The sequence below is a fragment of the Schistocerca gregaria genome, chromosome 8 (assembly GCF_023897955.1).
Source record: "Schistocerca gregaria isolate iqSchGreg1 chromosome 8, iqSchGreg1.2, whole genome shotgun sequence".
In the NCBI taxonomy this organism is placed as follows: Eukaryota; Metazoa; Arthropoda; class Insecta; order Orthoptera; family Acrididae; genus Schistocerca; species Schistocerca gregaria.
The window spans coordinates 14475531-14501052 of NC_064927.1; the positions used below are offsets into that span (position 1 = coordinate 14475531).

Consider the following 25522-nt stretch of genomic DNA (forward strand, 5'->3'; position numbering starts at 1 on the left):
ACTACAATACCGGCGTTAACTAGCGAAATGGTCGGCAGAGTGCAGTCACCCCGAGTTTCCACTGGCACTTGCACATCTAAAACAACGTCGGAAAGTAACTCGTTCGCCTTTTGAGTCACATCAAGTATAAGTGTTAATTTTGACGCCACTAGCTCTGCAGGTTGTCATGCAATTCCTTTACCTCTCAGAAATGATTATGAAATAAAAGTGAAGTACGTGACGAGTGTGACGTTAGGAAAACATTAGGCAGCATGGAGACATTCTGTATGGGACCACCCAACCCAAACGAGTACTGTGTGACGTGCTGCCCGGCAAGTATTCACCCAAGCAGCCCGGCTAGCTCAGTCGGTAGAGCATGAGACTCTTAATCTCAGGGTTGTGGATTCGAGCCCCACGCTGGGCGGAACGGAATTTTGTTCCGCTGCAGATGTAAATTACCGTTTTTCTGATTAACGTGGTGTAATGGAAATAGCAACTTTAAACTTTGCCTACGTCTCTGTCAGTCGCTAAGAAACTGTATTTGAAGGTGAAGGTGATTTAATAGACATGTGTGAAAGACATGTTCTGAAATGCAAGTGTTGTTGTTTGGAGAGGACATCGGTTACGTGTCAGATGTGTAGCCAAGCAGTAATGGGTCGCCATAGCTGCAAATATTAGTCAGTAATATGAAGTGTTGTCAGCTGAAGTCTGATGATCCAGACGACCGTAAGGACGAAGTACGCAAAAGTAACGCTAGGACGCGCCCCTTTAGCTCAGTGGTAGAGCACTGGACTAGTAAATCAAGGGTCGTGAGTTCCATCCTCAAAGGAAGAAGTCGAATTTTGGAAATCAGTTGCGCGTCGTGGCCGTATAGCAAACAGTATCTGTGATGACGAACAATTAGCGACATGCCTTTTATTAAGAATTACTCTCAGATGTGATTAAGGCGAATGGCGCAGATAAAGCCTTTGCCAAAGCGGTACAGCATAAGGTGGGACGAGGCAGTCTGAATTACATTTTATAGATGTATTTCTCACATATGTCAGAGCCTCTCGCGGTCGTCGTCGTCGTCGTCGCCGCCGCCGCTTCTGCAGTAGTAGCAAATGGCCATCGTGGCAAATGCGGCGAGGCACGCCCTGCCTTCGATTCCGTATGCACAAAGTGTGTGGTCTTGTTTCCCAGTCTATATTTGGTCGGTCACGTAAGAGGTTGAATGTAACGAATGGGTGGGAAAGAGCAAGGGCAGCGGCTGAGTAGAACGAAAACACAAATTATCAGGGGTGTGAGCGTTTCGAGATGAGTCATATACAAGTTGCACTTGGTCGTCAGTGACTGTGTGGCCTAATGGATAAGGCGTCGGACTTCGGATCTGAAGATTACAGGTAGGAATGCTGTCACGCTCGTGTTTTATCATTTCTGAATAAGAAACATACCGTTTTAATGTAGCATTTGAGCAGTACGAAACCGTCTGAATGTTGCTGTTGACCATTTTCTGCTTGGAGATGCTCTTGAGCTTGAAACACACACTACAAGACCGGTGTTAACTAGCGAAATGGTCGGCAGAGTGCCGTCACCGCGAGTTTCCACTAGCACTTGCACATCTAAAACAACGTCGGAAAGTAACTCGTTCGCCTTTTGAGTCACATCAAGTATGAGTGTTAATTTTGACGCCACTAGCTCTGGAGGTTGTCATGCAATTCCTTTACCTCTCAGAAATGATTATGAAATAAAAGTGAAGTACGTGACGAGTGTGACGTTAGGAAAACATTAGGCAGCATGGAGAGATTCTGTATGGGACCACCCAACCCAAACGAGTACTGTGTGACGTGCTGCCCGGCAAGTATTCACCCAAGCAGCCCGGCTAGCTCAGTCGGTAGAGCATGAGACTCTTAATCTCAGGGTTGTGGATTCGAGCCCCACGCTGGGCGGAACGGAATTTTGTTCCGCTGCAGATGTAAATTACCGTTTTTCTGATTAACGTGGTGTAATGGAAATAGCAACTTTAAACTTTGCCTACGTCTCTGTCAGTCGCTAAGAAACTGTATTTGAAGGTGAAGGTGATTTTGTAGACATGTGTGAAAGACATGTTCTGAAATGCAAGTGTTGTTGTTTGGAGAGGACATCGGTTACGTGTCAGATGTGTAGCCAAGCAGTAATGGGTCGCCATAGCTGCAAATATTAGTCAGTAATATGAAGTGTTGTCAGCTGAAGTCTGATGATCCAGACGACCGTAAGGACGAAGTACGCAAAAGTAACGCTAGGACGCGCCCCTTTAGCTCAGTGGTAGAGCACTGGACTAGTAAATCAAGGGTCGTGAGTTCCATCCTCAAAGGAAGAAGTCGAATTTTGGAAATCAGTTGCGCGTCGTGGCCGTATAGCAAACAGTATCTGTGATGACGAACAATTAGCGACATGCCTTTTATTAAGAATTACTCTCAGATGTGATTAAGGCGAATGGCGCAGATAAAGCCTTTGCGAAAGCGGTACAGCATAAGGTGGGACGAGGCAGTCTGAATTACATTTTATAGATGTATTTCTCACATATGTCAGAGCCTCACGCGGTCGTCGTCGTCGTCGTCGTCGTTGTCGCCGGCGCCGCTTCTGCAGAAGTAGCAAATGGCCATCGTGGCAAATGCGGCGAGGCACGCCCTGCCTTCGATTCCGTATGCACAAAGTGTGTGGTCTTGTTTCCCAGTCTATATTTGGTCGGTCACGTAAGAGGTAGAATGTAACGAATGGGTGGGAAAGAGCAAGGGCAGCGGCTGTGTAGAACGAAAACACAAATTATCAGGGGTGTGAGCGTTTCGAGATGAGTCATATACAAGTTGCACTTGGTCGTCAGTGACTGTGTGGCCTAATGGAACAGTCAGCCAGCGGCTGCGCTGGAGGTCGGACGTGCCGTGCTGTGTGCTGTGCTGCGTTAGCTCCGCGTGGTAAGTCTCTGCTCTTGCTGCAACGCGTCGCTGTCTATAGTATTTGTGTAGACATGAAAAAGAATTAAGAGATGTCGCAACCGCAACGAAAAGATACTTTGAAATTTACGTTTGATCGCAACTTTGTCCGACCGAGGTCATTTGATGTTGAACAGTGGTTAGAGGATGATGTTAAAATAGGACTTGATGATATTATCGGCATACATTTCTCGATTATGAACAGTGTGGTTTTCGTGAAACTTGCCAGTCCAGAATTGTGTGAAAGGATAGTTCGATCTTGTGGTGGCATTCTGAAATTTAAACATGCTGACGGAAATGTTGGGGAGGTTACCGTTGCCCATGCTGGTCTAGGTATTCGGACCGTGCGAGTCTTTGAACTTCCCTTTGAAATTACAAGTGACCAGATAAATGCTGTTATTGCTCCATACGGGAAAGTTTTGAGTAATATTGCCGAACGGTGGTCTGCTGCACACAAATTCCCTGTTTTGAATGGTGTGCGCCAATTAAAAGTCGAATTGCAGAAGCACATTCCGTCGTTTATAAACGTCTGCGGATATAGAGCTGTTGTGATGTATGATGACCAACCGAAAACGTGTGCTGTCTGCAATTTACCAGGCCACGTTCGTGCAGAATGTGTTCAAAGGCGAGTGGCGCAACTGCCTGCTGGCGATGCCGTCAGGCCCCCTGCTATGTCAACGTTGCCCGTGACATATGTCGCCGTAGCGCGCGGTTTTGCAAGTGCCACTGCGCCCCCCGAAGTTACTACGAATACCGACCCACAAGCGACCGACCAACCGACCGACTCAGGTGTAGCATCTGTAGACACTCAACCCTCCTGCGAAGACATATCTGCTCCTGCCCTTGTCGCCGTGGAATCGCCCAATGAGGCAATGGATACGGACGCGACCTCAGTCGCTTCGGGTAGTGCTCCTCTGCATCCTGGAGCTTCTTTAGGAGGTATCAAAAGCGTATCAGGTGCACAGAAAACGGACTCGCAACCAGCCGTTTCTAGTGGTGCTCTTCCGAATCCTGCAGCTGCCTTAGGCACTGACCACAGCCCGTCAAGTGCAATGAAATCAGACCTGGCGTCAGTCACTTCGAGTAGTGCTACTTTGCAACCTGAGGCTTCTTCAGGTACCGTCCAAAGTCCACCACGAGACGCATCTCCCAAGAAATCTAAAAAACGGAGGATCGCGCGTCAAGGTGCAGAGCAGACTGCACCACAACTGCGTGAACAGGCGAAGCAAATAGGGGGCAAAATACGTCAATCTGCATCTGAGAACTTGCAGTGCAATCAGCAGTCATCTAACGAAGACCCTGTGTCCTTGGATAGTACCTCCGGTTCTGCCAGTTTGCCCTCCGATGACGTAGCAATTACCCGAACCGAAGATAAAAATCACCAGCAAACACCTGAATATAGTGCACCACTTAATGACGAACCGATGACAGGGCTGTCGAATCCGTGGGCAGACGATGTCGACGACACTACAAAGGAGGACGAAATTATGGACACCACAGGAACCGTTACAGTCACCACGATGGCCACACCACGCGATGACGTCGTCTTGAATGTCATCGCCGCGACGGATACTGTCCCAGACACGGAGAAGCCGACTGATCCCTTCCCAAGTCATGAATATTTCTAGTCTGAACGGTTTTACTGACTTGTGTCCACATGTCTCTCGGGTCAGATTTCTTAATGTTTTTTCGAAATTATATGTTGCCAGAGTTTTTCCTAATTACACTCCCGTCTTGGCTAACGTAGTTCCGTTGCAGGCCTATAAGATCGCTACGCTGAACATCAATAAAATTTGTAGCCCATTTAATTTACAAAATTTAAAAGATTTCCTGTGTGCAGCTGATGTGGACATTTTGTTTTTACAAGAAGTAACAAACATCGAACTTGACTTCATACAGGGGTATAATGCTATAGTCAATCCTGGAATTGGATGTGATTTGGGTACCGCATTTCTTTTCAAAGAGGGCGTCGTCATTACAGACGTAACAAAACTGCCTAACGGCAGAGGCATTGCCGGCACGCTTTATAACACCAGGATTATTAATGTCTATGCCCCATCTGGTTCTACCAATCGGTGCCAACGAGCACAGTTTTTTAAGGAGGGAATTGTTCCTTTGTTTGGTGTACACTGCACCCATACCATCCTTGGAGGCGACTTTAACAGTGTCATACATGCCAAAGACCAAACTCCGAACTACAACAAATCGCCGGACCTGGAACGTATCGTCACCGAGCTCCGTTTAACTGATTCGTGGGAGCAAAAGCACGGCGCGGCACCCGGCTTTACCCACCTCACTAATCATTCAGCGAGCCGGTTGGATCGAATATATGTCTCGCCCAATCTGAAACACCGCATCCTGCAGTCTGAAGTTTGTCCAACCGTTTTTTCGGACCACGCTGCATATATATGCACATTAAATTTGGAACGACAAGGAACCTGTCGATATAAAGGGCCATGGAAACTTAATGTTTCACACTTAAAAGATCCTGCCTGTCGAGAAGCCTTTCTCACCACTTGGAGAGCCTGCGAGACCAAACTCAGCTCTTACCACTCGACCTTGGATTGGTGGCTCAAATGCGCCAAACCTCAGATCCGGAGATGTTTCATCAACTACTCCCGGGAGAAGAGCTTTTGGCGGAAAAGAACGATAGAATTTTACTTTCATTGTCTCCGAGAACTCTACCTGCAAGGTGCTACAGCTATTGGGAACCATGGCAGAATTAAAAAATTCCAGGCAAAAATACTGACATTAAGGCGACAACAGCTTGAAGGATACCAAATAAGGCCAAGAGCAGAGACTGTGGCGCAAAAAGAAGCCACTTCGATATATCATGTGATTCGTGAAACTAAACGAGGATTCCGCAAAATACTGACGGAGCTTAAAACTGATAATGGAACCACCTTGACAATGCATAACGACATAAAAGCAGAAATACTAACCCATTTCGACAACTTGTTTTCACATGAAGAGGTAGACGAAAAAGCACAGGACGATTTACTGACCCACCTGCAAGGACGCGTTGGTAACGCGTACGCGGAAGCTCTAATAGCGGAGGCGACCGAAGACGATGTACACTATGCTGTCTATCAAAGTGCAAAAAATAAATCCCCTGGAACTGACGGCATACCAGCAGAATTTTATCAAGTCTTCTGGGAACATATAAAACATAGAATTACATGCATCTGTAATGAACTTCTGAACCTCAATAAGGAGATACCGAAAGATTTTCGTGAAGGTATGATAGTGTTAATCGCAAAAAAATCGGCTGGCAAGAAAATTGGAAATTTGAGACCAATCACTCTGTTGAACAGTGACTATAAAATTTTTTCGCGGCTCTTAGCCCACAGACTTAAAAATGTAATGGCAAGCGTCACCGGCCCATATCAGTCTAGCGTGGGCAAAGATAGGAAAATTCAGCAGACGCTGTCCGACTACCGCGACATAATTTCAATAGCAGAAGTATGTCGGCTAAAATGTGCCATCGTGTCGTTAGATTTCGATAAAGCCTTCGACAGGATCAGCCACACCTACCTCCTGAAAACGATGGGCGCAATGGGTTTTCCGCCGAGATTCGTCGACCTCATACGACGTTTGGTAACGAATAACTCCTCCAGAATCATCATAAATGGACAGCCTAGCCGGCCAGTCGAGATCGCATGTTCCGTCAGGCAAGGTTGTCCGTTGTCCATGGCACTTTTTGCCATGGCCATCGAACCTTTGCTCGCTACCTTGACTCAGCGGTTACAAGGATTGCAAATACGAGGAAACAAAATAATATGTAAAGCTTATGCGGACGATGTTGGGTTTCTCGTTATGAATGTAGCGGAAGTCGAGACGGCAATGCACATAATAGAAAAATACGAACGAGCGTCAGCCGCGAGGTTAAACAAAACCAAGTCCGGCATATTCAATATCGGATGTGGCATTGGCATGCGCACACACGGTCAGTTACGTGAGCTAACAGCCTTGAAGTGTCTCGGCATTGATTTCCGAAAAAATATACGTCAAACTATTGCGGCCAACTATAGACAAGTACTAACTACCATACGAGCTAGTGTACGGACACATAGTATTCGACAATTAAATGAAATTCAGAGAGTGTCTTTAGCGAACGTCTCTATTACTTCCAAAGTCAATTATGTCGCCCAGATACTGCCAATACCCGCCGGCATCGCCAAACAAATTATGTCAGCAATAGGCTATTTTGTGAGCTGTGGCCACATATTTAAAATCCAGTATGACACTCTGACGCTCGCCACTAATAATGGCGGCTTAAACTTAACGAATGTTACTAAAAAGTCGCAGGCTCTGTACATCTCCAATACATTTCAACAATGGAGACAATCCGGCAGCTATATCGCCGCGCACTTGCTATCTGAAATAGCTCCAGATGACCTCTCTCCACCCATTAATGTGCAGCACATACCGAGCGGACTTTACCATTTACGATGGTTTTTAATAGAATATAGCTACCTACGTTCAAGAATTCCGGAAAAAGACATGACAAACGTAAAAGAAATATATGGCAAATTGATGGGAGAAAAGAAGAACAACAAAATAGAACAAAACTATCCATGTTCTAATTGGAAAGTGATGTGGGCAAATATTCATAACCGTAACTTAGCTACTCATCTGAAAGCAACATGGTACTTTGTTGTAAATAGGAAAGTTGCAACAAACTCGAAACTTCATTCGATCCACTTAGCGGATTCGCCTTTGTGTGCAACGTGTAGTTTAATTGATAACGAAGAACATCGTTTCGTGTGCGACAAGGTTAAAGATATCTGGCTGAATGTCCGACGAAAGCTGGCACTCATCCTTCGAACGTCACCTAACGCTATAACGCCTGCGGACTTTTTGACACCGGATGATGTACCCTTTCCTAACACGAAACGCAACGCAGTCAATTGGCTGAAAGCGGCAACGGTCCATTACCTCTTCACGAAGGAAGAGAAAAGCCAAGAGGATTTTTGGATTTATCTGCTAACTGAGCATCTCATGTTACTGAAGACTAGTAGATATAAAGAAACATAAGCAAATTTTTTAATCAAGACCTTGATGTAAAAGAATTAACAAGAAATATCTGCGGACACAGAAGACAAACGTAAGAGAGTGTTCACCACTACTAACTTACAATCGTGGAAAAAAAAAAAAAAATAGTTTTTACCGGAATTGCCGTTCTTTGAGTTCAACCTTTATTAATTTATTTTTCAAGAAGCCATTATAAATAGTTGCTTCTCACCGAATATGGTTTGTTTTTTAAGCATTTTCAGAGAGAAGAGGCAGTTTCGAAATGCCCTCTGACGTTTCTTTGTCAAGGAAGACTATTTGCTTTAAGTGTGACAACAAAAAACAGCGATGAAGAAGGAAACAAACTGAACATAACTTCTGTTTCTACCTACTGAAGACTTCATTCTTTTTTCACATTATCAATAAGCCCAAAGAAGGGGTACATTAGTTTCTCCACGATAAAGGGATTAACTTCGTCTCATCAGTTTATGGTAATGTACATGGCGTGAGAAGCCGACGCCGATGAAGGCGAATTATGGAGAGCGCAAGGATGGGCTAAAAGGGGTGATGGGAGGCCCACAAAAATAAAAAAAAAAAAAAATGGATAAGGCGTCGGACTTCGGATCTGAAGATTACAGGTTCGAATGCTGTCACGTTCGTGTTTTATCAGTTCTGAAAAAGAAACAAACCGTTTTAATGTAGCATTTGAGCAGTACGAAACCGTCTGAATGTTGCTGTTGACCATTTTCTGCTTGAAAATGCTCTTGAGCTTGAAACACACACTACAAGACCGGTGTTAACTAGCGAAATGGTCGGCAGAGTGCCGTCACCGCGAGTTTCCACTGGCACTTGCACATCTAAAACAACGTCGGAAAGTAACTCGTTCGCCTTTTGAGTCACATCAAGTATGAGTGTTAATTTTGACGCCACTAGCTCTGCAGGTTGTCATGCAATTCCTTTACCTCTCAGAAATGATTATGAAATAAAAGTGAAGTACGTGACGAGTGTGACGTTAGGAAAACATTAGGCAGCATGGAGAGATTCTGTATGGGACCACCCAACCCAAACGAGTACTGTGCGACGTGCTGCCCCGCACGTATTCAACGAAGCAACCCGACTAGCTCAGTCGGTAGAGCATGAGACTCTTAATCTCAGGGTCGTGGGTTCGAGCACCACGCTGGGCGGAAGGGAATTTTGTTCCGCTGCAGATGTAAATTACCGTTTTTCTGATTAACGTGATGTAATGGAAATAGCAACTTTAAACTTTGCCTACGTCTCTGTCAGTCGCAAGGAAACTGTATTTGAAGGTCTAGGTGAATTTGTAGACGTGTGTGAAAGACATGTTCTGAAATGCAAGTGTTGTTGTTTGGAGAGGACATCGGTTACGTGTCAGATGTGTAGCCAAGCAGTAATGGGTCGCCATAGCTGCAAATATTAGTTGGTAATATGAAGCGTTGTCAGCTGAAGTCTGATGATCCAGACGACCGTAAGGACGAAGTACGCAAAAGTAGCGCTAGGACGCGCCCCTTTAGCTCAGTGGTAGAGCACTGGACTAGTAAATCAAGGGTCGTGAGTTCCATCCTCAAAGGAAGAAGTCGAATTTTGGAAATCAGTTGCGCGTCGTGGCCGTATAGCAAACAGTACCTGTGATGACGAACAATTAGCGACGTGCCTTTTATTAAGAATTACTCTCAGATGTGATTAAGGCGAATGGCGCAGATAAAGCCTTTGCGAAAGCGGTACAGCATAAGGTGGGACGAGGCAGTCTGAATTACATTTTATAGATGTATTTCTCACATATGTCAGAGCCTCTCGCGGTCGTCGTCGTCGTCGTCGTCGCCGCCGCCGCTTCTGCAGAAGTAGCAAATGGCCATCGTGGCAAATGCGGCGAGGCACGCCCTGCCTTCGATTCCGTATGCACAAAGTGTGTGGTCTTGTTTCCCAGTCTATATTTGGTCGGTCACGTAAGAGGTTGAATGTAACGAATGGGTGGGAAAGAGCAAGGGCAGGGGCTGAGTAGGACGAAAACACAAATTATCAGGGGTGTGAGCGTTTCGAGATGAGTCATATACAAGTTGCACTTGGTCGTCAGTGACTGTGTGGCCTAATGGATAAGGCGTCCTACTTCGGATCTGAAGATTACAGGTTCGACTGCTGTCACGCTCGTGTTTTATCATTTCTGAATAAGAAACATACCGTTTTAATGTAGCATTTGAGCAGTACGAAACCGTCTGAATGTTGCTGTTGACCATTTTCTGCTTGGAGATGCTCTTGAGCTTGAAACACATACTACAAGACCGGTGTTAACTAGCGAAATGGTCGGCAGAGTGCTGTCACCGCGAGTTTCCACTGGCACTTGCACATCTAAAACAACGTCGGAAAGTAACTCGTTCGCCTTTTGAGTCACATCAAGTATGAGTGTTAATTTTGACGCCACTAGCTCTGCAGGTTGTCATGCAATTCCTTTACCTCTCAGAAATGATTATGAAATAAAAGTGAAGTACGTGACGAGTGTGACGTTAGGAAAACATTAGGCAGCATGGAGAGATTCTGTATGGGACCACCCAACCCAAACGGGTACTGAGTAACGTGCTGCCCGGCATGTATTCACCCCAGCAGCCTGGCTAGCCCAGTCGGTAGAGCATGAGACTCTTAATCTCAGGGTCGTGGGTTCGAGCCCCACGCTGGGCGGAACTGAATTTTGTTCCGCTGCAGATGTAAATTACCGTTTTTCTGATTAACGTGATGTAATGGAAATAGCAACTTTAAACTTTGCCTACGTCTCTGTCAGTCGCAAGGAAACTGTATTTGAAGGTGAATGTGATTTTGTAGACATGTGTGAAAGACATGTTCTGAAATGCAAGTGTTGTTGTTTCGAGAGGACATCGGTTACGTGTCAGATGTGTAGCCAAGCAGTAATGGGTCGCCATAGCTGCAAATATTAGTTGGTAATATGAAGCGTTGTCAGCTGAAGTCTGATGATCCAGACGACCGTAAGGACGAAGTACGCAAAAGTACCGCTAGGACGCGCCCCTTTAGCTCAGTGGTAGAGCACTGGACTAGTAAATCAAGGGTCGTGAGTTCCATCCTCAAAGGAAGAAGTCGAATTTTGGAAATCAGTTGCGCGTCGTGGCCGTATAGCAAACAGTATCTGTGATGACGAACAATTAGCGACATGCCTTTTATTAAGAATTACTCTCAGATATGATTAAGGCGAATGGCGCAGATAAAGTCTTTGGCAAAGCGGTACAGCATAAGGTGGGACGAGGCAGTCTGAATTACATTTTATAGATGTATTTCTCACATATGTCAGAGCCTCTCGCGGTCGTCGTCGTCGTCGCCGCCGCCGCTTCTGCAGAAGTAGCAAATGGCCATCGTGGCAAATGCGGCGAGGCACGCCCTGCCTTCGATTCCGTATGCACAAAGTGTGTGGTCTTGTTTCCCAGTCTATATTTGGTCGGTCACGTAAGAGGTTGAATGTAACGAATGGGTGGGAAAGAGCAAGGGCAGCGGCTGTGTAGAACGAAAACACAAATTATCAGGGGTGTGAGCGTTTCGAGATGAGTCATATACAAGGTGCACTTGGTCGTCAGTGACTGTGTGGCCTAATGGATAAGGCGTCGGACTTCAGATCTTAAGATAACAGGTTCGAATGCTGTCACGCTCGTGTTTTATCAGTTCTGAATAAGAAACATACCGTTTTAATGTAGCATTTGAGCAGTACAAAACCGTCTGAATGTTGCTGTTGACCATTTTCTGCTTGGAGATGCTCTTGAGCTTGAAACACACACTACAAGACCGGTGTTAACTAGCGAAATGGTCGGCAGAGTGCCATCACCGCGAGTTTCCACTGGCACTTGCACATCTAAAACAACGTCGGAAAGTAACTCGTTCGCCTTTTGAGTCACATCAAGTATGAGTGTTAATTTTGACGCCACTAGCTCTGCAGGTTGTCATGCAATTCCTTTACCTCTCAGAAATGATTATGAAATAAAAGTGAAGTACGTGACGAGTGTGACGTTAGGAAAACATTAGGCAGCATGGAGAGATTCTGTATGGGACCACCCAACCCAAACGAGTACTGTGTGACGTGCTGCCCGGCAAGTATTCACCGAAGCACCCCGGCTAGCTCAGTCGGTAGAGCATGAGACTCTTAATCTCAGGGTCGTGGGTTCGAGCCCCACGCTGGGCGAAACGGAATTTTGTTCCGCTGCAGATGTAAATTACCGTTTTTCTGATTAACGTGATGTAATGGAAATAGCAACTTTAAACTTTGCCTACGTCTCTGTCAGTCGCAAGGAAACTGTATTTGAAGGTGAAGGTGATTTTGTAGACATGTGTGAAAGACATGTTCTGAAATGCAAGTGTTGTTGTTTGGAGAGGACATCGGTTACGTGTCAGATGTGTAGCCAAGCAGTAATGGGTCGCCATAGCTGCAAATATTAGTCAGTAATAAGAAGTGTTGTCAGCTGAAGTCTGATGATTAAGACGACCGTAAGGACGAAGTACGCAAAAGTACCGCTAGGCCGCGCCCCTTTAGCTCAGTGGTAGAGCACTGGACTAGTAAATCAAGGGTCGTGAGTTCCATCCTCAAAGGAAGAAGTCGAATTTTGGAAATCAGTTGCGCGTCGTGGCCGTATAGCAAACAGTATCTGTGATAACGAACAATTAGCGACATGCCTTTTATTAAGAATTACTCTCAGATGTGATTAAGGCGAATGGCGCAGATAAAGCCTTTGCCAAAGCGGTACAGCATAAGGTGGGACGAGGCAGTCTGAATTACATTTTATAGATGTATTTCTCACATATGTCAGAGCCTCTCGCGGTCGTCGTCGTCGTCGTCGTCGCCGCCGCCGCTTCTGCAGAAGTAGCAAATGGCCATCGTGGCAAATGCGGCGAGGCACGCCCTGCCTTCGATTCCGTATGCACAAAGTGTGTGGTCTTGTTTCCCAGTCTATATTTGGTCGGTCACGTAAGAGGTTGAATGTAACGAATGGGTGGGAAAGAGCAAGATCAGCGGCTGTGTAGAACGAAAACACAAATTATCAGGGGTGTGAGCGTTTCGAGATGAGTCATATACAAGGTGCACTTGGTCGTCAGTGACTGTGTGGCCTAATGGATAAAGCGTCGGACTTCGGATCTGAAGATTACAGGTTCGAATGCTGTCACGCTCGTGTTTTATCAGTTCTGAAAAAGAAACATACCGTTTTAATGTAGCATTTGAGCAGTACAAAACCGTGTGAATGATGCTGTTGACCATTTTCTGCTTGGAGATGCTCTTGAGCTTGAAACACACACTACAAGACCGGTGTTAACTAGCGAAATGGTCGGCAGAGTGCCATCACCGCGAGTTACCACTGGCACTTGCACATCTAAAACAACGTCGGAAAGTAACTCGTTCGCCTTTTGAGTCACATCAAGTATGAGTGTTAATTTTGACGCCACTAGCTCTGCAGGTTGTCATGCAATTCCTTTACCTCTCAGAAATGATTATGAGATAAAAGTGAAGTACGTGACGAGTGTGACGTTAGGAAAACATTAGGCAGCATGGAGAGATTCTGTATGGGACCACCCAACCCAAACGAGTACTGTGTGACGTGCTGCCCGGCAAGTATTCACCGAAGCAGCCCGGCTAGCTCAGTCGGTAGAGCATGAGACTCTTAATCTCAGGGTCGTGGGTTCGAGCCACACGCTGGGCGGAACGGAATTTTGTTCCGCTGCAGATGTAAATTACCGTTTTTCTGATTAACGTGATGTAATGGAAATAGCAACTTTAAACTTTGCCTACGTCTCTGTCAGTCGCAAGGAAACTGTATTTGAAGGTGAAGGTGATTTTGTAGACATGTGTGAAAGACATGTTCTGAAATGCAAGTGTTGTTGTTTGGAGAGGACATCGGTTACGTGTCAGATGTGTAGCCAAGCAGTAATGGGTCGCCATAGCTGCAAATATTAGTCAGTAATATGAAGTGTTGTCAGCTGAAGTCTGATGATCAAGACGACCGTAAGGACGAAGTACGCAAAAGTAACGCTAGGACGCGCCCCTTTAGCTCAGTGGTAGAGCACTGGACTAGTAAACCAAGGGTCGTGAGTTCCATCCTCAAAGGAAGAAGTCGAATTTTGGAAATCAGTTGCGCGTCGTGGCCGAATAGCAAACAGTATCTGTGATGACGAACAATTAGCGACATGCCTTTTATTAAGAATTACTCTCAGATGTTATTAAGGCGAATGGCGCAGATAAAGCCTTTGTCAAAGCGGTACAGCATAAGGTGGGACGAGGCAGTCTGAATTACATTTTATAGATGTATTTCTAACATATGTCACAGCCTCTCGCGGTCGTCGTCGTCGTCTCCGCCGCCGCCGCTTCTGCAGAAGTAGCAAATGGCCATCGTGGCAAATGCGGCGAGGCACGCCCTGCCTTCGATTCCGTATGCACAAAGTGTGTGGTCTTGTTTCCCAGTCTATATTTGGTCGGTCACGTAAGAGGTTGAATGTAACGAATGGGTAGGAAAGAGCAAGGGCAGCGGCTGTGTAGAACGAAAACACAATTTATCAGGGGTGTGAGCGTTGCGAGATGAGTCATATACAAGTTGCATCTGGTCGTCAGTGACTGTGTGGCCTAATGGATAAGGCGTCGGACTTCGGATCTGAAGATTACAGGTTCGAATGCTGTCACGCTCGTGTTTTATCATTTCTGAATAAGAAACATACCGTTTTAATGTAGCATTTGAGCAGTACGAAACCGTCTGAATGTTGCTGATGACCATTTTCTGCTTGGAGATGTTCTTGAGCTTGAAACACACACTACAAGACCGGTGTTAACTAGCGAAATGGTCGGCAGAGTGCCGTCACCGCGAGTTTCCACTGGCCCTTGCACATCTAAAACAACGTCGGAAAGTAACTCGTTCGCCTTTTGAGTCACATCAAGTATGAGTGTTAATTTTGACGCCACTAGCTCTGCAGGTTGTCATGCAATTCCTTTACCTCTCAGAAATGATTATGAAATAAAAGTGAAGTACGTGACGAGTGTGACGTTAGGAAAACATTAGGCAGCATGGAGAGATTCTGTATAGGACCACCTAACCCAAACGAGTACTGTGTGACGTGCTGCCCGGCAAGTATTCACCGAAGCAGCCCGGCTAGCACAGTCGGTAGAACATGAGACTCTTAATCTCAGGGTCGTGGGTTCGAGCCCCACGCTGGGCGGAACGGAATTTTGTTCCGCTGCAGATGTAAATTACCGTTTTTCTGATTAACGTGATGTAATGGAAATAGCAACTTTAAACTTTGCCTACGTCTCTGTCAGTCGCAAGGAAACTGTATTTGAAGGTGAAGGTGATTTTGTAGACATGTGTGAAAGACATGTTCTGAAATGCAAGTGTTGTTGTTTGGAGAGGACATCGGTTACGTGTCAGATGTGTAGCCAAGCAGTAATGGGTCGCCATAGCTGCAAATATTAGTCAGTAATATGAAGTGTTGTCAGCTGAAGTCTGATGATCCAGACGACCGTAAGGACGAAGTACGCAAAAGTAGCGCTAGGACGCGCCCCTTTAGCTCAGTGGTAAAGCACTGGACTAGTAAACCAAGGGTCGTGTGTTCCATCCTGAAAGGAAGAAGTCGAATTTTGGAAACCAGTTGCGCGTCGTGGCCGTATAGCAAACTATCTGTGATGACGAACAATTAGCGACATGCTTTTTATTAAGAATTACTCTCAGATGTGATTAAGGCGAATGGCGCAGATAAAGCCTTTGCGAAAGCGGTACAGCATAAGGTGGGACGAGGCAGTCTGAACTACATTTTATAGATGTATTCCTCACATATGTCAGAGCCTCTCGCGGTCGTCGTCGTCGTCGTCGTCGTCGCCGCCGCCGCTTCTGCAGAAGTAGCAAATGGCCATCGTGGCAAATGCGGCGAGGCACGCCCTGCCCTCGATTCCGTATGCACAAAGTGTGTGGTCTTGTTTCCCAGTCTATATTTGGTCGGTCACGTAAGAGGTTGAATGTAACGAATGGGTGGGAAAGAGCAAGATCAGCGGCTGTGTAGAACGAAAACACAAATTATCAGCGTTGTGAGCGTTTCGAGATGAGTCATATACAAGGTGCACTTGGTCGTCAGTGACTGTGTGGCCTAATGGATAAGGCGTCGGACTTCGGATCTGAAGATTACAGGTTCGAATGCTGTCACGCTCGTGTTTTATCATTTCTGAATAAGAAACATACCGTTTTAATGTAGCATTTGAGCAGTACGAAACCGTCTGAATGTTGCTGTTGACCATTTTCTGCTTGGAGATGCTCTTGAGCTTGAAACACACACTACAAGACCGGTGTTAACTAGCGAAATGGTCGGCAGAGTGCCGTCACCGCGAGTTTCCACTGGCACTTGCACATCTAAAACAACGTCGGAAAGTAACTCGTTCGCCTTTTGAGTCACATCAAGTATGAGTGTTAATTTTGACGCCACTAGCTCTGCAGGTTGTTATGCAATTCCTTTACCTCTCAGAAATGATTATGAAATAAAAGTGAAGTACGTGACGAGTGTGACGTTAGGAAAACATTAGGCAGCATGGAGAGATTCTGTATGGGACCACCCAACCCAAACGAGTACTGTGTGACGTGCTGCCCGGCAAGTATTCACCGAAGCAGCCCGGCTAGCTCAGTCGGTAGAGCATGAGACTCTTAATCTCAGGGTCGTGGGTTCGAGCCCCACGCTGGGCGGAACGGAAATTTGTTCCGCTGCAGATGTAAATTACCGTTTTTCTGATTAACGTGATGTAATGGAAATAGCAACTTTAAACTTTGCCTACGTCTCTGTCGCAAGGAAACTGTATTCGAAGGTGAAGGTGATTTTGTAGACATGTGTGAAAGACATGTTCTGAAATGCAAGTGTTGTTGTTTTTAGAGGACATCGGTTACGTGTCAGATGTGTAGCCAAGCAGTAATGGGTCGCCATAGCTGCAAATATTAGTCAGTAATATGAAGTGTTGTCAGCAGAAGTCTGATGATCAAGACGACCGTAAGGACGAAGTACACAAAAGTAACGCTAGGACGCGCCCCTTTAGCTCAGTGGTAGAGCACTGGACTAGTAAACCAAGGGTCGTGAGTTCCATCCTCAAAGGAAGAAGTCGAATTTTGGAAATAAGTTGCGCGTCGTGGCCGTATAGCAAACCGTATCTGTGATGACGAACAATTAGCGACATGCCTTTTATTAAGAATTTCTCTCAGATGTGATAAGGCGAATGGCGCAGATAAAGCCTTTGCCAAAGCGGTACAGCATAAGGTGGGACGAGGCAGTCTGAATTACATTTTATAGATGTATTTCTCACATATGTCAGAGCCTCTCGCGGTCGTCGTCGTCGTCGTCGTCGTCGTCGTCGTCGCCGCCGCCGCTTCTGCAGAAGTAGCAAATGGCCATCGTGGCAAATGCGGCGAGGCACGCCCTGCCTTCGATTCCGTATGCACAAAGTGTGTGGTCTTGTTTCCCAGTCTATATTTGGTCGGTCACGTAAGAGGTTGAATGTAACGAATGGGTGGGAAAGAGCAAGGGCAGCGGCTGTGTAGAACGAAAACACAAATTATCAGGGGTGTGAGCGTTTCGAGATGAGTCATATACAAGTTGCACTTGGTCGTCAGTGACTGTGTGGCCTAATGGATAAGGCGTCGGACTTCGGATCTGAAGATTACAGGTTCGAATGCTATCACGCTCGTGTTTTATCATTTCTGAATAAGAAACATACCGTTTTAATGTAGCATTTGAGCAGTACGAAACCGTCTGAATGTTGCTGTTGACCATTTTCTGCTTGGAGATGCTCTTGAGCTTGAAACACACACTACAAGACCGGTGTTAACTAGCGAAATGGTTGGCAGAGTGCCGTCACCGCAAGTTTCCACTGGCACTTGCACATCTAAAACAACGTCGGAATGTAACTCGTTCGCCTTTTGAGTCACATCAAGTATGAGTGTTAATTTTGACGCCACTAGCTCTGCAGGTTGTCATGCAATTCCTTTACCTCTCAGAAATGATTATGAAATAAAAGTGAAGTACGTGACGAGTGTGACGTTAGGAAAACATTAGGCAGCATGGAGAGATTCTGTATGGGACCACCCAACCCAAACGAGTACTGTGTGACGTGCTGCCCGGCAAGTATTCACTGAAGCAGCCCGGCTAGCTCAGTCGGTAGAGCATGAGACTCTTAATCTCAGGGTCGTGGGTTCGACACCCACGCTGGGCGGAACGGAATTTTGTTCCGCTGCAGATGTAAATTACCGTTTTTCTGATGAACGTGATGTAATGGAAATAGCAACTTTAAACTTTGCCTACGTCTCTGTCAGTCGCAAGGAAACTGTATTTGAAGGTGAAGGTGATTTTGTAGACATGTGTGAAAGACATGTTCTGAAATGCAAGTGTTGTTGTTTGGAGAGGACATCGGTTACGTGTCAGATGTGTAGCCAAGCAGTAATGGGTCGCCATAGCTGCAAATATTAGTTGGTAATATGAAGTGTTGTCAGCTGCAGTCTGATGATCCAGACGACCGTAAGGATGAAGTACGTAAAAGTACTGCTCGGACGCGCCCCTTTAGCTCAGTGGTAGAGCGCTGGACTAGTAAATCAAGGGTCGTGAGTTCCATCCTCAAAGGAAGAAGTCGAATTTTGGAAATCAGTTGCGCGTCGTGGCCGTATAGCAAACAGTATCTGTGATGACGAACAATTAGCGACATGCCTTTTATTAAGAATTACTCTCAGATGTGATTAAGGCGAATGGCGCAGATAAAGCCTTTGCCAAAGCGGTACAGCATAAGGTGGGACGAGGCAGTCTGAATTACATTTTATAGATGTATTTCTCACAGCTGAGCAACGTAATATACTTTACATAAAACATAAGTGTCTAATACACGCTTTTTTTGCAGTAGCGGTATCGAACGCCATGAGTGTTCTAATAAAACACCTTGCAGCTTGGAAATGGCCACTTGCCAATTTTTTGCAGCCATCCGAAGAGGACAACGTTCAAGATAGATACCTAAATGAGTATAGTGTTCAACAGCTGTAACCCACGTAGCAACCACACGTTCAAAGCCCCGCAAATTCAGGAGCTTGCTTTTACGGGGATTGATACGAGAACCTGAGGCCGCAGAAAATTTATCGAGTTTCATTTTCAACTGCGTCACTTCTGCGGTGGAACGAAGCAAAACAACCAAATCATCAGCATAAGCCGTTGCCGTCTGGTTAACCCCAGAGATCGTAAGACCACAAAGTGTCGAGTTGAGACGTGTGAGGAGTGGTTGAAGGGAGAGAGCATAAAGGGTCATGGATAAAGGACTACCTTGCGGGAAGCCACGTTGATTATCAATGACCTTTGTTAGGTGGCCATTAATGTCAATCTTAGCAGAAATGCCAGTCGTCATATTCTTAAGTACCAGCAGCGCCTGTTCATTAAAACCGAGCCGGTGCAGCAGAAGCTCTAAAAACGAATGGGACACACGATCAAAGGCCTTACTAAAATCAACAAATAAAAGCGCACAGGAAATATTGGTGACAGCGACAATCGACACGACATCACGATACCCCGCCAGAGACGTCAATATGGAGCGCCCTGTAAAGCAGCTTTGACAAGGAGGTATCACAGGTGTAAGCAAGAGGGATAGACGTGCATTAACAGCCCTAGCGGCCGTCTTATAGTCAAAATTTAAAAGGGTTAAAGGACGAAAGTCACTAGCTGTTTTCAAACCAGCAGATTTTGGTATCAGGACAACCGTACCTCTCTTGAAATTGGCTGGAATTGTGCCACCATTCAAGATTTCATTCACAATATCCGTAAAAACAGGCCCTATAATTGGCCAAAACTAACAAAAAACTCCTTAGGTAGGCCATCAGGACCAGGAGATTTGTGAGATGCTGAACAAGCAATGAAAGCTGAAATTTCGTCTGCAGTAAAAGGAGCTAAAAATTTCGCATTATGGTCCTCTGTTAAAACTGGTGGGATAGCAGTTAAAATCTCGTCAACATCAATCGGATCAGAATCAGCCGCAGTATATAACGTCTCATAGTAGCAGGTAAGTTCATGGGTTATTTGATTCTGTAAGGTAAGCCGGCGACCATCAGCTGCCATAAGGCCGTCAATCAATACACGTCGACGGTTCTTGTAGTGACGAAACAGATGGTACATAGAAGTCATTTCATGTGCTAACGTGGACGGTGGTTTAGATTTAATCTTCAATCCTTCCATCTGAAGCCGCTTAATACTAAGAAGCTTGGCCTTAATTTTCCGAATCTCAGAAAGGTGGGCACATGTCATTGTAGAATTATCATAAAGTTCGCGAAGCACCGAATAGTAATACTCAAAAGTCAGTTTCAGATCTCGCGCTCTATTATAACTGTAGGACATTAAAGTGCGACGTAGTTTTGGCTTCACACAGTGGATCCACCAATGAAGCTTAGACGGATAGTATCGCAGAGAACGTAAACAAATGTCCCACGCCGTCTGTATTAGAGGTTCGATGTCAGGGTCATCGAGCAAGGAGACATTTAATTTCCACAGCGGCCTATAAAGTTTAAGAGGTTGACGCTCCAAATTAATTATAACAGCTAGGGCACAATGATCCGTAAAACTGGCTGGAATAACATCTACATCTAAAACAGAAACACTAAGGGGATCAGAAATATACAATCGGTCAAGTCGACTACTTGAGGTGGCAGTAAAAAATGTAAATTTAACTAAAGTGGGGTGTTTAACCTCCCACGCATCGCGTAGTCGTAATTGACGTACAAGAGAACGTAGCTCGAAACAATAATTAAAATGAGGGGATTGGTCTTTAGCTTGTAACACACAATTAAAATCGCCCCCCAATATCAAGGTCGCCGGATTTTTTCGTAGAAGGTAAATCAGATCCTCTTTATAAAAACGAGACCTTTCCTGCCGCTTGCTAGAACCAGAGGGGGCGTAAATGTTAACCAAGGTCGTGTCAAATAACCGACAACCAATGCCCCGTCCCGAGTCTAAAAGCTCAATTTCGGTAACGGGGATACCGTCACGAATTAGGAAAGCAGTACCTGCAGAAAACTCAGGTGCAAAATTTATAATAGTACGAAAACCAGGAACAAACAGGTGTGCAACGGAGACTTCCTGCAGGAAAACAATATCAGCTGCAGAGTCATAAATAAACTGCTGCAGAGACGCTAACTTCAGAGCAGATTGAATGCCATTTATATTTAAGGTAATAAACGTGTACGCCTGCAACATCAACCAAAAAATGAGAAATGAACCCAAATTACACCACACTAGAAGCAACTACATCCATATCATCAACATCAGACATGTCAGAGGGTGATTGTCCAGAATCAACGGAATCAGAGTCGTCTTTCGCATGCTTATGTTTCTTCCGCACCGCGTGGAGATTGGAGGGCACTTTCTCCCGACGACGTATCTGATGCACACCAGATTCAAGAGCAGGCGGAGTGGGGGGTCGAGATCAGGCACGTCAACCAAAGCGTCCGAAGGATTAGCAGGGCGAGAGGAGTCAGAAGGAGGAGCCATCAAGGGAAAACTGCATCAGGAACATCGGCACCGGTTTCAGAATGTGTAGGTATTGGAAGTGTAGGAGGTGGTAAGATAGGTTTGGAGTCTGCTAATGCGGAGCGCGCAGTTCTAGGAGCGGTTTTCCGACAAACAGCCGTCTCCACCGAAGTGTCGTCAACATGTTGTGATGCCTGTGGCGGTGGGGATGTCAACAACACCTCGACCGAATGTTGTGGCTCTTGCGCCGACGGCCTGGCAGCAAGTTCGACGTCATCAGGCAAAGCAGGAGGCACAGCGGGAACAGAATCCGAAACAGGCATGGGAGATTCTGGAATTCTCTCATCAGATTCGCAAACCGGCTGCGAAACAGCAGCTTCGTCATCAGTGCTACCGGTATCACTAGCACGACGGCGTTTGTTGTTGGTAACAGACGGAATCGGTATAGGAGCAGCCGATACGTCTGGGCGAGTGGGTAGCGGACGAAAACCTGCAGGGAGGGTGACACCTGTTGTGAAGAAGCTACTGCAGGAGGCAGATAGGAAACAGTGGAGGAAGCTGCTGGCACAAGATCGGCAACCGTTAATTTGCGGCGCTGTGCTAGGCCATTTTTAAGCACAAATACCCGCTTAGGGCAATTAGCTCGAACATGACCATGTTCATTACATAGGAAACATGTACCAAGCTGTCCCTCATATGTAAGATGTACACGATAACCGCATACAACCAGATGGGACGGTATATTAGACTTAATATGCATTTCAACTGATCTGACACCATTATAACATTGCAGCTTATGTTGTGCAGACCAACGTTCATTTCGAATTGACCGAACAGTACCATAACCAAGCAAAGCTTCCTTAAGATAGCTGTTGTCAACTTCAGGAGGTGAATAGTAAACCCGAACTGTGGTATACGTAATTTCAGCATTTGAGACAGTAACACTGCTAACAGAACCATCCCTATGACGGAACGACACTTGCTCACCATGTTTAAGTAATAACTTATCCAGCAAAACCCGGTTCAACAATTTCACAAAAAAGCAGAGTAATTCTGTATCAAAATACGCCGTATGTACCTGGTCCGATGTAATGCCAATCGTGTCCACAATCCATTCGTGAATTTCCAACGATGTCGGTTGGACATTCCTGGTAGCCTTGTTAAACTGAAAACTGAGAGTACACTTCCGCGGAAACAACCGGGAAGCCATACCACTTAATTAATGCTGCAAAAGCCGCAATACAACGCAAGACACAAAACAAACACTCAGGCAAAGAAACAACGAAAAACAGAAGACAAAGAAACCTCACACACAGAAGGTAAATATTCACAACCTAATTGTTCGTCATCACAGATACTGTTTGCTATACGGCCACGACGCGCAACTGATTTCCAAAAATTCGACTTCTTCCTTTGAGGATGTAACTCACGACCCTTGGTTTACTAGTTCAGTGCTCTACCACTGAGCTAAAGAAGCGCGGCCTAGCGGTACTTTTGCGTACTTCGTCCTTACGGTCGTCTGGATCATCAGACTTCAGCTGACAACACTTCATATTACCGACTAATATTTGCAGCTATGGCGACCCATTACTGCTTGGCTACACATCTGACACATAACCGATGTCCTCTCCAAACAACAACACCTGAATTTCAGAACATGTCTTTCACACATGTCTACAAAATCTCCTTCACTTTTAAATACAGTTTCCTTGCGACTGACAGAGACGTAGGCAAAGTTTAAAGTTGCTATTTCCATTACACCACGTTAATCAGAAAAACAGTAATTTACATCTGCAGCGGAACAAAATTCCGTTCCGCCCAGCGTGGGGCTCGAACCCACGACCCTGAGATTAAGAGTCTCACGCTCTACCGACTGAGCTACCCGGGCTGCTTTGGTGAATACCTGCCGAGCAGCACGTCACACAGTACTCGTTTGGGTTGGGTGGTTCCATATAGAATCTCTCCATGCTGCCTAATGTTTTCCTAACGTCACACTCGTCACGTACTTCACTTTTATTTCATAATCATTTCTGAGAGGTAAAGGAATTGCATGACGACCTGCAGAGCTAGTGGCGTCAAATTTAACACTCATACTTGATGTGACTCAAAAGGCGAACGAGTTACTTTCCGACGTTGTTTTAGATGTGCAAGTGCCAGTGGAAACTCGCGGTGACGGCACTCTGCCGACCATTTCGCTAGTTAACACCGGTCTTGTAGTGTTTGTTTCAAGCTCAAGAGCATCTCCAAGCAGAAAATGGTCAACAGCAACATTCAGACGGTTTCGTACTGCTCAAATGCTACATTAAAACGGTATGTTTCTTTTTCAGAACTGATAAAACACGAGCGTGACAGCATTCGAACCTGCAATCTTCAGATCCGAAGTCCGACGCCTTATCCATTAGGCCACACAGTCACTGACGACCAAGTGCAAATTTTATATGACTCATCTCGAAACGCTCACACCCCTGATAATTTGTGTTTTCGTTCTACACAGCCGCTGCCCTTGCTCTTTCCCACCCATTCGTTACATTCAACCTCTTACGTGACCGACCAAATATAGACTGGGAAACAAGACCACACACTTTGTGCATACGGAATCGAAGGCAGGGCGTGCCTCGCCGCATTTGCCACGATGGCCATTTGCTACTTCTGCAGAAGCGGCGGCGGCAACGACGACGACGACGACCGCGAGAGTCTCTGACATATGTGAGAAATACATCTATAAAATGTAATTCAGACTGCCTCGTCCCACCTTATGCTGTACCGCTTTGGCAAAGGCTTTATCTGCGCTATTCGCCTTAATCACATCTGAGAGTAATTCTTAATAAAAGGCATGTCGCTAATTGTTCGTCATCACAGATACTGTTAGCTATACGGCCACGACGCGCAACTGATTTCCAAAATTCGACTTCTTCCTTTGAGGACGGAACTCACGACCATTGGTTTGCTAGTCCAGTGTTCTACCACTGAGCTAAATGGGCGCGGCCTTGCGGTACTTTTGTGTACTTCGTCCTTACGGTCCTCTGGATCATCAGACATCAGCTGACAACGCTTCATATTACCGACTAATATTTGCAGCTATGGGACCCATTACTGCTTGGCTACACATCTGACACGTAACCGAGGTCCTCTCCAAACAACAACACTTGCATTTCAGAACATGTCTTTCACACATGTCTACAAAATCACCTTCACCTTCAAATACAGTTTCCTTGCGACTGACAGAGACGTAGGCAAAGTTTAAAGTTGCTATTTCCATTACATCACGTTAATCAGAAAAACGGTAATTTACATCTGCAGCAGAACAAAATTCCGTTCCGCCCAGCGTGGGGCTCGAACCCATGACCCTGAGATCAACAGTCTGATGCTCTACCGACTGAGCTAGCCGGGCTCCTTCAGTGAATACTTGCCGGGCAGCACGTCACACAGTACTCGTTTGGGTTGGGTGGTCCCATACAGAATCTCTCCATGCTGCCTAATGTTTTCCTAACGTTACACTCGTCACGTACTTCACTTTTATTTCATAATCATTTCTGAGAGGTAAAGGAATTGCATGACAACCTGCAGAGCTAGTGGCGTCAAAATTAACACTCATACTTGATGTGACTCAAAAGGCGAACGAGTTACTTTCCGACGTTGTTTTAGATGTGCAAGTGCCAGTGGAAACTCGCGGTGACGGCACTCTGCCGACCATTTCGCTAGTTAACACCGGTCTTGTAGTGTGTGTTTCAAGCTCAAGAGCATCTCCAAGCAGAAAATGGTCAACACCAACATTCAGACGGTTTCGTACTGCTCAAATGCTACATTAAAACGGTATGTTTCTTTTTCAGAACTGATAAAACACGAGCGTGACAGCATTCGAACCTGTAATCTTCAGATCCGAAGTCCAACGCCTTATCCATTGGGCCACGCAGTCACTGACGACCAAGTGCAACTTGTATATGACTCATCTCGAAACGCTCACACCCCTGATAATTTGTGTTTTCGTTCTAAATAGCCGCTGCCCTTGCTCTTTCCCACCCATTCGTTACATTCAACCTCTTACGTGACCGACCAAATATAGACTGCGAAACAAG

At 45.7% G+C, this 25522-nt stretch overlaps 11 non-coding genes across 11 annotated transcripts; 9 read left to right on the forward strand and 2 right to left on the reverse strand.

The window, feature by feature from the left end:
- The first annotated feature begins 330 nt into the window (after positions 1–330).
- On the forward strand, positions 331–403 carry Trnak-cuu (transfer RNA lysine (anticodon CUU)). Its single transcript has one exon. It is a non-coding gene; the product is annotated as a tRNA-Lys (tRNA).
- A 1431-nt stretch (positions 404–1834) lies between these two features.
- On the forward strand, positions 1835–1907 carry Trnak-cuu (transfer RNA lysine (anticodon CUU)). Its single transcript has one exon. It is a non-coding gene; the product is annotated as a tRNA-Lys (tRNA).
- A 7147-nt stretch (positions 1908–9054) lies between these two features.
- Positions 9055–9127, forward strand: Trnak-cuu (transfer RNA lysine (anticodon CUU)). Its single transcript has one exon. It is a non-coding gene; the product is annotated as a tRNA-Lys (tRNA).
- Positions 9128–10561: 1434 nt separating this feature from the next.
- Trnak-cuu (transfer RNA lysine (anticodon CUU)) lies at positions 10562–10634 on the forward strand. The gene has a single exon. It is a non-coding gene; the product is annotated as a tRNA-Lys (tRNA).
- A 1428-nt stretch (positions 10635–12062) lies between these two features.
- Trnak-cuu (transfer RNA lysine (anticodon CUU)) lies at positions 12063–12135 on the forward strand. Its single transcript has one exon. It is a non-coding gene; the product is annotated as a tRNA-Lys (tRNA).
- A 1434-nt stretch (positions 12136–13569) lies between these two features.
- Positions 13570–13642, forward strand: Trnak-cuu (transfer RNA lysine (anticodon CUU)). The gene has a single exon. It is a non-coding gene; the product is annotated as a tRNA-Lys (tRNA).
- A 1431-nt stretch (positions 13643–15073) lies between these two features.
- On the forward strand, positions 15074–15146 carry Trnak-cuu (transfer RNA lysine (anticodon CUU)). The gene has a single exon. It is a non-coding gene; the product is annotated as a tRNA-Lys (tRNA).
- Positions 15147–16581: 1435 nt separating this feature from the next.
- On the forward strand, positions 16582–16654 carry Trnak-cuu (transfer RNA lysine (anticodon CUU)). Its single transcript has one exon. It is a non-coding gene; the product is annotated as a tRNA-Lys (tRNA).
- A 1441-nt stretch (positions 16655–18095) lies between these two features.
- Positions 18096–18168, forward strand: Trnak-cuu (transfer RNA lysine (anticodon CUU)). The gene has a single exon. It is a non-coding gene; the product is annotated as a tRNA-Lys (tRNA).
- Positions 18169–23261: 5093 nt separating this feature from the next.
- On the reverse strand, positions 23262–23334 carry Trnak-cuu (transfer RNA lysine (anticodon CUU)). Its single transcript has one exon. It is a non-coding gene; the product is annotated as a tRNA-Lys (tRNA).
- Positions 23335–24764: 1430 nt separating this feature from the next.
- Positions 24765–24837, reverse strand: Trnan-guu (transfer RNA asparagine (anticodon GUU)). The gene has a single exon. It is a non-coding gene; the product is annotated as a tRNA-Asn (tRNA).
- Between the last annotated feature and the right edge of the window lie 685 nt (positions 24838–25522).